This window comes from Mesoplodon densirostris, chromosome 11 (assembly GCF_025265405.1).
Source record: "Mesoplodon densirostris isolate mMesDen1 chromosome 11, mMesDen1 primary haplotype, whole genome shotgun sequence".
Taxonomy (NCBI): domain Eukaryota; kingdom Metazoa; phylum Chordata; class Mammalia; order Artiodactyla; family Ziphiidae; genus Mesoplodon; species Mesoplodon densirostris.
Window position 1 is genome coordinate 1,155,190 of NC_082671.1, and position 12,153 is coordinate 1,167,342.

The window sequence follows — 12,153 nt, forward strand, 5'->3', positions numbered from 1 at the left end:
TTTATTGGTATGTAATTGCTTTACAAGGGTGTGTTAGTTTCTGCTGTATAACAAAGTGAATCAGCTATACATATACAAATGTCACACTGTTGTTGTTTTCTGAGAGAAACTCCAGGTCAAGTGATGGTCACACGAGTCGTCATGGGGGCCCGTTGACCCTGGTTGTCTCTCTGGAGGTTGGGGTTGGAGGGCCTCCTCACTCGAGGTCAGTGTGTCCACGGAGCGATCCCTGCGACTTCAGGGCATGGTGGGTGGTTAGGATCACCACGTGGGGTCCTTTTCCCTTAGGAGGGAGCTGTCCTTGTGGGCTGCTGATTTCCAGGTTTTTAGATACCCCCAGTATCCTGGCCGGATGGGGCGGCGGGCCAAGCCCTTGGTGACCGTAGCTTCTCCTACCTGGATGGCATACTTGAGTTGTTACAGTTCAAGTGGTCCCAGTGTTTGCACTAATGCTCCAAGGGCGATTCACTTTCGACCGAGAATGTAAAGGTCAAAGGTTTTAGCTAAATTAGGGAGTTCCAGGGCAAGGGTCTGAAGTGACTGCTCTTTCCATTCTTGAAAGGCTGCGTCTGGATTCTATTCAAAAGGATCATCATCTATTCGTGTCAGTGTTTCTTATAGAGGCCCAGCTATTAGACTGTAGTTAGGGATCCAGATGCAGCAAACCCCGGCCTCCCCAGGAACCCCTAAGCTGTCTTCTAGTTTTAGAAGGGGTAAGGCTGCAAATGGCTTCTTCCCTTTCCTGGGATGGGCTTTTCCGACCTTCTGTGAGAATGCAGTCCCGGCAGGTTACCTTAGTCTGTGATATTTGAGCCTTTTTCTTGGGCACCTCCTATCCTTTCTTGGCTAGGTAGTTCAGAGGCCTCCTTAGTAGGGCTGGCGAGCAGAATGTGGTCTGCATATTGAAGGAAGGTTCCCTTCTCCAGAGGTAGATCTTTTAGGTTTCAGTTAAGTTTCCCCATAGACGGTGTGGGAATTTTTGAACCCTTGGGGCAGGACGGCCCCAGCAGTATTGTCTTCGTTGTATGTTGAGTCCTGCCAATCACAAGCCAAAATTTCTTGTGACTTTGGGACTAATGGAATACAGAAGAAGGCATCATCTAAGTCTAATACAGAATACCATGTCCTGGTGGATGGTAGAATGACCAGCAGGGTGTGGGAATTAGGATCTACTGGATGTATATTCTTGGTGGCTTCACTGACTGTCCTGACGTTCGTTACCAGGTACCCAGTAGCCCTCGGGGCTCTCGTGGTCGGGCCCCTTCCAGGATATGGAGCTCACCTGGGCAGTTACCCAGCAGCTCACGGGGCTCTCGTGGTCAGGCCCCTCCCAGGATATGGAGCTCACCTGGACAGGTAGCCAGCAGCCCACGGGGCTCTCGTGGTCAGGCCCCTACACGGGTATGGAGCTCACCTGGGCAGGCACCCAGCAAGCCCGGGCACACAGGAACCGTGCACATAGCCCTCATTGCAGAGCACCCCCAGCCCACCTGTCGGTTGAGCTGACACAGAGCACCTCAGAGCAGGACTTGAACTAAGAAACAGCAGCTCCGATGGGTCTGTGACCCTGGGCATCACTCTGTGCAGCCTCCCTCTGCCTGGTCTTCCAGAGGCTTCCACTGCAGCCGGGGCACCAGGCCTCTGTCTCCACCCGCCACCCCTCCTCTCCCTGACTTCTGGGTTGCTCTCATTAATAGAGGGTTTTATTGAAGTTGTCTCCCACTCATGGGGCAGATAAATTGAATAGAAAACAAGCCAGGGCTGCAGCCCCTTGTCTCTCCTGACTCTCAGGAGCCCACACCTCTTCCTTGTACGTGGCCGGTGCAGCAAGGGCCATTTTCTGCAAATGTGAGCCGCTGAGGGGTGAGGATTGGCTGACCCGGCGGGCCAGCCCTCCCCAGGTGTGCCTGGGTTGAGGCCAATATAAACACCACTCCAGGCAGCAAGAGCCCCTGCAGCTGTGCCTGACGCCATATTTTCTGCCCCGTCAGCAGTGTCGGGGCTGGGCTGGTGGGAGGGAGTGAGGGGCCGTGGCTTTTTGGGTGGCCCGGTGTGAGTGGGGCTCTGCTGGACTTTCTGCAGGAGTTGCCAGGCTGCCACCTGCTAAAGAAGAGGATGTGTCACCCATACCTGCTGCTGGAATTGCTCGCCGGGCAGAGGTGAGGAAGGAAAAAAGCAGTGGGGGCCGGGACAGGAGGGGTATCTCAGGCAGGGAAGTGGAAAGCTTCCAGAAGAGCGTCTGGGGCCAGGACCATCCTGGCTGGCCTGCCGGCACCAAGTCGGCCTGCGTGCTGTCGCTGGTGTGGCTCCACGGCCCTTCCTGTAGGCTTTCAAGTCCTTGCACACATTCAGGTGTTTTACCTGGGAAGGGTGGGAACAGTTCAGCTGCAGCTGGCCTGGGGCTCAGATCCTGTTTACTCACAGACGCCTCGGCACAGTCCCCCAGCTTTGCAATGAGGACGCTCCTTGAGGGGGGCCTGCTGGCTGCATGGGAGATGATTCCCCACCTGTGACCAACTTCAGACTTGTTTAACACTGGAGCAAGTGCCCTGGTAGGGTTTTCCTCTGTATAACTGGTGGGTTCTGATTTTTTTTCTTTTTCTTTTTTGGTTCAAGCTAGGGTTTATTCCTAGTTTTTGTATTTATAGATATAAGCATGGAAATAATTCATTCACATAAATACAGCTTTGGGAAGGGAAGAACTTCTTTTTCTGTTTTATTTTTAAAATTTTATTATTTTAATTTTTAATTTTTATTTTATTTGTTTTTTTATACAGCAGGTTCTTATTGGTTATCTATTTTATACATATAAGTGTGCACATGTGAATCCCAGTCTCCCAATTCATCCCACCACCACCCTCACATGGCGTTCCCCCCTTGGTGTCCATAGGTTTGTTCTCTACCTCTGTGTCTCTATTTCTGCCCTGCAAACTGGTTCACCTGTACCATTTTTCTAGGTTCCACATATATGCATTAATATACAATATTTGTTTTTCTCTTTCTGACTTACTTCACTCTGTATGACAGTCTCTAGATCCATCAATGTCTCTACAAATGACCCAATTTCATTCCTTTGTATGGCTGAGAAATATTCCATTTTATATATGTACCACATCTTTATCCATTCGCCTGTCTGTGGGCATTTAGGTGGCTTCCATTACCTGGCTATTGTAAATAGTGCTGCAATGAACATTGTGGTGAATGTTTCTGTTTGATTTATGGTTTTCTCTGGGTATATACCCAGTAGTGGCATTGCTGGATCATATGGTAATTCTATTTTTAGATTTTTAAGGAACCTCCATACTAGTCTCCATAGTGACTGAATCAATTTACATTCCCACCAATAGTGGAAGAGGGTTCCTTTTCTCCAGCCCTCTCCAGCATTTGTTGTTTGTAGATTTTCTGATGATGCCCATTCTAACAGGTGTGAGGTGATACCTCGTAGTTTTGATTTGCATTTCTCTAATTAGTGACATTGAGCACCTTTTCATGTGCTTCTTGGCCATCTCTATGTCTTCTTGGAAGAAATGTGTATTTAGGTCTTCTGCCCATTTTTGTATTGGGTTGTTTGTTTTTTTTTAATATTGAGCTGCATGAGCTGTTTATTTATATTGGAGATTAATCCTTTGTCTGTTGATTCATTTGCAAATATTTCTCCTATTCTGAGAGTTGTCTTTTCATCTTGTGTGTAGTTTCCTTTGCTTTGCAAAAGCTTTTACGTTTCATTAGGACCCATTTGTTTATTTTGTTTTTTATTCCGTTACTCTAGGAGGTGCATCAGAAAAGATCTTGTTGTGGTTTATGTCCGAGAATTCTTCCTATGTTTTCCTCTAAGTTTTATACTGTCCGGTCTTACATTAAGGTCTCTAATCCATTTTGAATTTATTTTTGTGTATGGCGTTAGGGAGTGTTCGAATTTCATTCTTTTACACGTAGCTGTCTAGTTTTCCCAGCACCACTGATTGAAGAGACTGTCTTTTATCCATTGTATAGTCTTGCCTCGTTGGTCATAGTTTAGTTGACCATAGGTGTGTAGGTTTATCTCTGGGCTTTCTTTTTTTTTTCTTTTACACCTTTATTGGTATGTAATTGCTTTACAAGGGTGTGTTAGTTTCTGCTGTATAACAAAGTGAATCAGCTATACATATACAAATGTCACACTGTTGTTGTTTTCTGAGAGAAACTCCAGGTCAAGTGATGGTCACACGAGTCGTCATGGGGGCCCGTTGACCCTGGTTGTCTCTCTGGAGGTTGGGGTTGGAGGGCCTCCTCACTCGAGGTCAGTGTGTCCACGGAGCGATCCCTGCGACTTCAGGGCATGGTGGGTGGTTAGGATCACCACGTGGGGTCCTTTTCCCTTAGGAGGGAGCTGTCCTTGTGGGCTGCTGATTTCCAGGTTTTTAGATACCCCCAGTATCCTGGCCGGATGGGGCGGCGGGCCAAGCCCTTGGTGACCGTAGCTTCTCCTACCTGGATGGCATACTTGAGTTGTTACAGTTCAAGTGGTCCCAGTGTTTGCACTAATGCTCCAAGGGCGATTCACTTTCGACCGAGAATGTAAAGGTCAAAGGTTTTAGCTAAATTAGGGAGTTCCAGGGCAAGGGTCTGAAGTGACTGCTCTTTCCATTCTTGAAAGGCTGCGTCTGGATTCTATTCAAAAGGATCATCATCTATTCGTGTCAGTGTTTCTTATAGAGGCCCAGCTATTAGACTGTAGTTAGGGATCCAGATGCAGCAAACCCCGGCCTCCCCAGGAACCCCTAAGCTGTCTTCTAGTTTTAGAAGGGGTAAGGCTGCAAATGGCTTCTTCCCTTTCCTGGGATGGGCTTTTCCGACCTTCTGTGAGAATGCAGTCCCGGCAGGTTACCTTAGTCTGTGATATTTGAGCCTTTTTCTTGGGCACCTCCTATCCTTTCTTGGCTAGGTAGTTCAGAGGCCTCCTTAGTAGGACTGGCGAGCAGAATGTGGTCTGCATATTGAAGGAAGGTTCCCTTCTCCAGAGGTAGATCTTTTAGGTTTCAGTTAAGTTTCCCCATAGACGGTGTGGGAATTTTTGAACCCTTGGGGCAGGACGGCCCCAGCAGTATTGTCTTTGTTGTATGTTGAGTCCTGCCAATCACAAGCCAAAATTTCTTGTGACTTTGGGACTAATGGAATACAGAAGAAGGCATCATCTAAGTCTAATACAGAATACCATGTCCTGGTGGATGGTAGAATGACCAGCAGGGTGTGGGAATTAGGATCTACTGGATGTATATTCTTGGTGGCTTCACTGACTGTCCTGACGTTCGTTACCAGGTACCCAGTAGCCCTCGGGGCTCTCGTGGTCAGGCCCCTTCCAGGATATGGAGCTCACCTGGGCAGTTACCCAGCAGCTCACGGGGCTCTCGTGGTCAGGCCCCTCCCAGGATATGGAGCTCACCTGGACAGGTAGCCAGCAGCCCACGGGGCTCTCGTGGTCAGGCCCCTACACGGGTATGGAGCTCACCTGGGCAGGCACCCAGCAAGCCCGGGCACACAGGAACCGTGCACATAGCCCTCATTGCAGAGCACCCCCAGCCCACCTGTCGGTTGAGCTGACACAGAGCACCTCAGAGCAGGACTTGAACTAAGAAACAGCAGCTCCGACGGGTCTGTGACCCTGGGCAACACTCTGTGCAGCCTTCCTCTGCCTGGTCTTCCAGAGGCTTCCACTGCAGCCGGGGCACCAGGCCTCTGTCTCCACCCGCCACCCCTCCTCTCCCTGACTTCTGGGTTGCTCTCATTAATAGAGGGTTTTATTGAAGTTGTCTCCCACTCATGGGGCAGATAAATTGAATAGAAAACAAGCCAGGGCTGCAGCCCCTTGTCTCTCCTGACTCTCAGGAGCCCACACCTCTTCCTTGTATGTGGCCGGTGCAGCAAGGGCCATTTTCTGCAAATGTGAGCCGCTGAGGGGTGAGGATTGGCTGACCCGGCGGGCCAGCCCTCCCCAGGTGTGCCTGGGTTGAGGCCAATATAAACACCACTCCAGGCAGCAAGAGCCCCTGCAGCTGTGCCTGACGCCATATTTTCTGCCCCGTCAGCAGTGTCGGGGCTGGGCTGGTGGGAGGGAGTGAGGGGCCGTGGCTTTTTGGGTGGCCCGGTGTGAGTGGGGCTCTGCTGGACTTTCTGCAGGAGTTGCCAGGCTGCCACCTGCTAAAGAAGAGGATGTGTCACCCATACCTGCTGCTGGAATTGCTCGCCGGGCAGAGGTGAGGAAGGAAAAAAGCAGTGGGGGCCGGGACAGGAGGGGTATCTCAGGCAGGGAAGTGGAAAGCTTCCAGAAGAGCGTCTGGGGCCAGGACCATCCTGGCTGGCCTGCCGGCACCAAGTCGGCCTGCGTGCTGTCGCTGGTGTGGCTCCACGGCCCTTCCTGTAGGCTTTCAAGTCCTTGCACACATTCAGGTGTTTTACCTGGGAAGGGTGGGAACAGTTCAGCTGCAGCTGGCCTGGGGCTCAGATCCTGTTTACTCACAGACGCCTCGGCACAGTCCCCCAGCTTTGCAATGAGGACGCTCCTTGAGGGGGGCCTGCTGGCTGCATGGGAGATGATTCCCCACCTGTGACCAACTTCAGACTTGTTTAACACTGGAGCAAGTGCCCTGGTAGGGTTTTCCTCTGTATAACTGGTGGGTTCTGATTTTTTTTCTTTTTCTTTTTTGGTTCAAGCTAGGGTTTATTCCTAGTTTTTGTATTTATAGATATAAGCATGGAAATAATTCATTCACATAAATACAGCTTTGGGAAGGGAAGAACTTCTTTTTCTGTTTTATTTTTAAAATTTTATTATTTTAATTTTTAATTTTTATTTTATTTGTTTTTTTATACAGCAGGTTCTTATTGGTTATCTATTTTATACATATAAGTGTGCACATGTGAATCCCAGTCTCCCAATTCATCCCACCACCACCCTCACATGGCGTTCCCCCCTTGGTGTCCATAGGTTTGTTCTCTACCTCTGTGTCTCTATTTCTGCCCTGCAAACTGGTTCACCTGTACCATTTTTCTAGGTTCCACATATATGCATTAATATACAATATTTGTTTTTCTCTTTCTGACTTACTTCACTCTGTATGACAGTCTCTAGATCCATCAATGTCTCTACAAATGACCCAATTTCATTCCTTTGTATGGCTGAGAAATATTCCATTTTATATATGTACCACATCTTTATCCATTCGCCTGTCTGTGGGCATTTAGGTGGCTTCCATTACCTGGCTATTGTAAATAGTGCTGCAATGAACATTGTGGTGAATGTTTCTGTTTGATTTATGGTTTTCTCTGGGTATATACCCAGTAGTGGCATTGCTGGATCATATGGTAATTCTATTTTTAGATTTTTAAGGAACCTCCATACTAGTCTCCATAGTGACTGAATCAATTTACATTCCCACCAATAGTGGAAGAGGGTTCCTTTTCTCCAGCCCTCTCCAGCATTTGTTGTTTGTAGATTTTCTGATGATGCCCATTCTAACAGGTGTGAGGTGATACCTCGTAGTTTTGATTTGCATTTCTCTAATTAGTGACGTTGAGCACCTTTTCATGTGCTTCTTGGCCATCTCTATGTCTTCTTGGAAGAAATGTGTATTTAGGTCTTCTGCCCATTTTTGTATTGGGTTGTTTGTTTTTTTTTAATATTGAGCTGCATGAGCTGTTTATTTATATTGGAGATTAATCCTTTGTCTGTTGATTCATTTGCAAATATTTCTCCTATTCTGAGAGTTGTCTTTTCATCTTGTGTGTAGTTTCCTTTGCTTTGCAAAAGCTTTTACGTTTCATTAGGACCCATTTGTTTATTTTGTTTTTTATTCCGTTACTCTAGGAGGTGCATCAGAAAAGATCTTGTTGTGGTTTATGTCCGAGAATTCTTCCTATGTTTTCCTCTAAGTTTTATACTGTCCGGTCTTACATTAAGGTCTCTAATCCATTTTGAATTTATTTTTGTGTATGGCGTTAGGGAGTGTTCGAATTTCATTCTTTTACACGTAGCTGTCTAGTTTGCCCAGCACCACTGATTGAAGAGACTGTCTTTTATCCATTGTATAGTCTTGCCTCGTTGGTCATAGTTTAGTTGACCATAGGTGTGTAGGTTTATCTCTGGGCTTTCTTTTTTTTTCTTTTACACCTTTATTGGTATGTAATTGCTTTACAAGGGTGTGTTAGTTTCTGCTGTATAACAAAGTGAATCAGCTATACATATACAAATGTCACACTGTTGTTGTTTTCTGAGAGAAACTCCAGGTCAAGTGATGGTCACACGAGTCGTCATGGGGGCCCGTTGACCCTGGTTGTCTCTCTGGAGGTTGGGGTTGGAGGGCCTCCTCACTCGAGGTCAGTGTGTCCACGGAGCGATCCCTGCGACTTCAGGGCATGGTGGGTGGTTAGGATCACCACGTGGGGTCCTTTTCCCTTAGGAGGGAGCTGTCCTTGTGGGCTGCTGATTTCCAGGTTTTTAGATACCCCCAGTATCCTGGCCGGATGGGGCGGCGGGCCAAGCCCTTGGTGACCGTAGCTTCTCCTACCTGGATGGCATACTTGAGTTGTTACAGTTCAAGTGGTCCCAGTGTTTGCACTAATGCTCCAAGGGCGATTCACTTTCGACCGAGAATGTAAAGGTCAAAGGGTTTAGCTAAATTAGGGAGTTCCAGGGCAAGGGTCTGAAGTGACTGCTCTTTCCATTCTTGAAAGGCTGCGTCTGGATTCTATTCAAAAGGATCATCATCTATTCGTGTCAGTGTTTCTTATAGAGGCCCAGCTATTAGACTGTAGTTAGGGATCCAGATGCAGCAAACCCCGGCCTCCCCAGGAACCCCTAAGCTGTCTTCTAGTTTTAGAAGGGGTAAGGCTGCAAATGGCTTCTTCCCTTTCCTGGGATGGGCTTTTCCGACCTTCTGTGAGAATGCAGTCCCGGCAGGTTACCTTAGTCTGTGATATTTGAGCCTTTTTCTTGGGCACCTCCTATCCTTTCTTGGCTAGGTAGTTCAGAGGCCTCCTTAGTAGGGCTGGCGAGCAGAATGTGGTCTGCATATTGAAGGAAGGTTCCCTTCTCCAGAGGTAGATCTTTTAGGTTTCAGTTAAGTTTCCCCATAGACGGTGTGGGAATTTTTGAACCCTTGGGGCAGGACGGCCCCAGCAGTATTGTCTTCGTTGTATGTTGAGTCCTGCCAATCACAAGCCAAAATTTCTTGTGACTTTGGGACTAATGGAATACAGAAGAAGGCATCATCTAAGTCTAATACAGAATACCATGTCCTGGTGGATGGTAGAATGACCAGCAGGGTGTGGGAATTAGGATCTACTGGATGTATATTCTTGGTGGCTTCACTGACTGTCCTGACGTTCGTTACCAGGTACCCAGTAGCCCTCGGGGCTCTCGTGGTCGGGCCCCTTCCAGGATATGGAGCTCACCTGGGCAGTTACCCAGCAGCTCACGGGGCTCTCGTGGTCAGGCCCCTCCCAGGATATGGAGCTCACCTGGACAGGTAGCCAGCAGCCCACGGGGCTCTCGTGGTCAGGCCCCTACACGGGTATGGAGCTCACCTGGGCAGGCACCCAGCAAGCCCGGGCACACAGGAACCGTGCACATAGCCCTCATTGCAGAGCACCCCCAGCCCACCTGTCGGTTGAGCTGACACAGAGCACCTCAGAGCAGGACTTGAACTAACAAACAGCAGCTCCGACGGGTCTGTGACCCTGGGCATCACTCTGTGCAGCCTCCCTCTGCCTGGTCTTCCAGAGGCTTCCACTGCAGCCGGGGCACCAGGCCTCTGTCTCCACCCGCCACCCCTCCTCTCCCTGACTTCTGGGTTGCTCTCATTAATAGAGGGTTTTATTGAAGTTGTCTCCCACTCATGGGGCAGATAAATTGAATAGAAAACAAGCCAGGGCTGCAGCCCCTTGTCTCTCCTGACTCTCAGGAGCCCACACCTCTTCCTTGTACGTGGCCGGTGCAGCAAGGGCCATTTTCTGCAAATGTGAGCCGCTGAGGGGTGAGGATTGGCTGACCCGGCGGGCCAGCCCTCCCCAGGTGTGCCTGGGTTGAGGCCAATATAAACACCACTCCAGGCAGCAAGAGCCCCTGCAGCTGTGCCTGACGCCATATTTTCTGCCCCGTCAGCAGTGTCGGGGCTGGGCTGGTGGGAGGGAGTGAGGGGCCGTGGCTTTTTGGGTGGCCCGGTGTGAGTGGGGCTCTGCTGGACTTTCTGCAGGAGTTGCCAGGCTGCCACCTGCTAAAGAAGAGGATGTGTCACCCATACCTGCTGCTGGAATTGCTCGCCGGGCAGAGGTGAGGAAGGAAAAAAGCAGTGGGGGCCGGGACAGGAGGGGTATCTCAGGCAGGGAAGTGGAAAGCTTCCAGAAGAGCGTCTGGGGCCAGGACCATCCTGGCTGGCCTGCTGGCACCAAGTCGGCCTGCGTGCTGTCGCTGGTGTGGCTCCACGGCCCTTCCTGTAGGCTTTCAAGTCCTTGCACACATTCAGGCGTTTTACCTGGGAAGGGTGGGAACAGTTCAGCTGCAGCTGGCCTGGGGCTCAGCTCCTGTTTACTCACAGACGCCTCGGCACGGTCCCCCAGCTTTGCAATGAGGACGCTCCTTGAGGGGGGCCTGCTGGCTGCATGGGAGATGATTCCCCACCTGTGACCAACTTCAGACTTGTTTAACACTGGAGCAAGTGCCCTGGTAGGGTTTTCCTCTGTATAACTGGTGGGTTCTGATTTTTTTTCTTTTTCTTTTTTGGTTCAAGCTAGGGTTTATTCCTAGTTTTTGTATTTATAGATATAAGCATGGAAATAATTCATTCACATAAATACAGCTTTGGGAAGGGAAGAACTTCTTTTTCTGTTTTATTTTTAAAATTTTATTATTTTAATTTTTAATTTTTATTTTATTTGTTTTTTTATACAGCAGGTTCTTATTGGTTATCTATTTTATACATATAAGTGTGCACATGTGAATCCCAGTCTCCCAATTCATCCCACCACCACCCTCACATGGCGTTCCCCCCTTGGTGTCCATAGGTTTGTTCTCTACCTCTGTGTCTCTATTTCTGCCCTGCAAACTGGTTCACCTGTACCATTTTTCTAGGTTCCACATATATGCATTAATATACAATATTTGTTTTTCTCTTTCTGACTTACTTCACTCTGTATGACAGTCTCTAGATCCATCAATGTCTCTACAAATGACCCAATTTCATTCCTTTGTATGGCTGAGAAATATTCCATTTTATATATGTACCACATCTTTATCCATTCGCCTGTCTGTGGGCATTTAGGTGGCTTCCATTACCTGGCTATTGTAAATAGTGCTGCAATGAACATTGTGGTGAATGTTTCTGTTTGATTTATGGTTTTCTCTGGGTATATACCCAGTAGTGGCATTGCTGGATCATATGGTAATTCTATTTTTAGATTTTTAAGGAACCTCCATACTAGTCTCCATAGTGACTGAATCAATTTACATTCCCACCAATAGTGGAAGAGGGTTCCTTTTCTCCAGCCCTCTCCAGCATTTGTTGTTTGTAGATTTTCTGATGATGCCCATTCTAACAGGTGTGAGGTGATACCTCGTAGTTTTGATTTGCATTTCTCTAATTAGTGACGTTGAGCACCTTTTCATGTGCTTCTTGGCCATCTCTATGTCTTCTTGGAAGAAATGTGTATTTAGGTCTTCTGCCCATTTTTGTATTGGGTTGTTTGTTTTTTTTTAATATTGAGCTGCATGAGCTGTTTATTTATATTGGAGATTAATCCTTTGTCTGTTGATTCATTTGCAAATATTTCTCCTATTCTGAGAGTTGTCTTTTCATCTTGTGTGTAGTTTCCTTTGCTTTGCAAAAGCTTTTACGTTTCATTAGGACCCATTTGTTTATTTTGTTTTTTATTCCGTTACTCTAGGAGGTGCATCAGAAAAGATCTTGTTGTGGTTTATGTCCGAGAATTCTTCCTATGTTTTCCTCTAAGTTTTATACTGTCCGGTCTTACATTAAGGTCTCTAATCCATTTTGAATTTATTTTTGTGTATGGCGTTAGGGAGTGTTCGAATTTCATTCTTTTACACGTAGCTGTCTAGTTTTCCCAGCACCACTGATTGAAGAGACTGTCTTTTATCCATTGTATAGTCTTGCCTCGTTG